The sequence below is a fragment of the Nicotiana tabacum genome, unplaced genomic scaffold (assembly GCF_000715075.1).
Source record: "Nicotiana tabacum cultivar K326 unplaced genomic scaffold, ASM71507v2 Un00234, whole genome shotgun sequence".
Lineage (NCBI taxonomy): Eukaryota > Viridiplantae > Streptophyta > Magnoliopsida > Solanales > Solanaceae > Nicotiana > Nicotiana tabacum.
The window spans coordinates 37,345-39,678 of NW_027438472.1; positions in this window are offsets into that span (position 1 = coordinate 37,345).

Here is a 2,334-nt window from a genome sequence, read left to right on the forward strand (position 1 = left end):
AATCTAAGCCAACTGCTCTGAAGAATAATTAGTACCAACTGGAATAAAATGCGTGGATTTGGTCAACTGATCCACAATCACCAAAATAGCATCAAACTTCCGCAAGGTCCTTGGAAGCCCAACTACTAAATCCATGGTAATACGCTCACATTTCCACTCCGGAATTTCAAGCTTCTGAAGCAATCCTCCCAGTATGCAGTCTCATAATGCACCACAGAACAAGTCTGCGATCGTATAATGTACCACAAATTTCATCAAATCTTGCCTCACATCGGCTTCACTCTGTGGCCATTATGCGGTCTGCAGAGTGATTCTGCGACCGCATAGTGGGCCGCAAAAATGTCCTCTTTTGCCGAAAATTTTCCTTTACTCCTCAGTGCATTGTTCAACGCAAGCCCGTCGAGAGAAATTTATATAACCTTTGTACCAATTGATCCGCCTCGGCACCACAAAAACTTAATTTCCTTAGCAAATATTCTCTGGGTTCGTTACATATAAGTCAACTTCCGGTCAACCCTTTTCAACTTAGATTCTAAACCTTGGAACTAAGTGTTCCAAATCATTCCAAACCCTCACCGGGCCGGAACCAAGTACCCCGGCAAGTCAAATAACAACCATAAATCATAATTTGAGCAGTACATGAGGGAACATGGTTATAATACACAAAATGACCAGTTGGGTCGTTAGACGACTACTATTGGTCCCAACAGTACCTGCACAAAGCCTAAACAGGATATCTAGCATGATTGACATCTCAATTACTTTATCACATGATAAAAACACGGATATCAACAATATAGAATCGTTATACGGTGCCATGGAATCAACCAGGTCACGATTCTCACAGTGCACGCCCGCACGCCCGTCACTTGGCATGTGGTTTACCTTAATACCAACCATATAACACATAATTCGGATTCGAACCCTCAGAACAACTTTGAAAGTGTTACGTATCTCAATTCGGGCAAAACTCTACGCCAAAATGCCTTTGCCTCTCAAATCAGTCTCCAAACATCCCGAATCTAGCCACAAGTAGTACAATACAATCAATATAGGCTAAAGGGATCAATTCCACACGAAAAGTACTAAATTATAGCCAAAATCCAAAATCGGCTCAAACCCGGCCCCCATGCCCACTTCTCGAAATCCGATAAAAGTCACAAAACACGAAAGCCCATTCACCCATCAGTCAAACCATACTAATTTTACCACAATGCAACACCAACTGGTCATTCAAATCCCCATAATCCATTCTCCAAATCCCTAGCCTCAAACCCCCAAATTTCACCTCAACACCACACAATCTAGGTAGGAAAAACAATGGAGAAACAAGATTATTGATCAAAAACGAGTACAAGAAGCTTACCTCAAAAATCCCCTCGAAAATCCTCTCTAAAATCTCCCAAGTCCGAGTTCAAAATGTTTAAATGATAATAAAATCGCAGCCCTTATTTTTCAACATTCTGCCCGGGCTTTTTGCACCTACGACCACTTACCCGCACCTGCGGGACCGCTTCTATGGTTAATCATTCGCTTCTACGGAAACCACTTAAGTCACTGGGCTCGTACCTGCGGAGGCGCTTCTGTGGCCCTTTGTCCATTTCTGCATAAACAGCCAAACCTTCAAACTTCGCACATGCGCCCCTCTCGTCGCATCTGTATCCTCGCAGGTGCGGAAGGAACATCGCACCTGCGACCACTAACTTCTCCACCTAGTCCGCTTCTCCGACTCTCTTCCCGCTTCTGCGAGCTTGCACATGCGGTGCCCACTCCGCAGGTGCGGTTACACCAGTAGCAACAATATATCAGCTGATTCAACAACTCAAAACCAAGTCTGTTAACCACCCGAAATCAACACGAGGCCCACGGGATCTCAACCAAACATACCAACAAGTCCTAAATCACGATACGAACTTAGTTGAATCCTCAATTCACCTCAAACAACATCAAAAACAAGAATTAGACATGGATTCAAGCCTAATGAACTTCGAAATTTCCAAATTCTACAAATGACTCCAAAACCTATCAAATCACGTCTAATTGACCTCATATTTTGCACACAAGTCATAAATGACCCCACGAATCTATTGCAACTTTCAGAATCAGAATCTGACCCGATATCAAAAAGTCCACTCCCGGCCAAACTTCCAAAATTCCAACTTTCGCCATTTTAAGCCTAATTCTACAACGGACCTCTAAATCACAATACGGGCACGCTCCGAAGTCCAGAATTGCCCAACAGAGCTATGAAAATTCAAATCAGAGGCCGTTTACACATAAGTCGACATCAGGTCGACTTTTCCAACTTAAACTTTCAATTAAGAGACTAAGTGT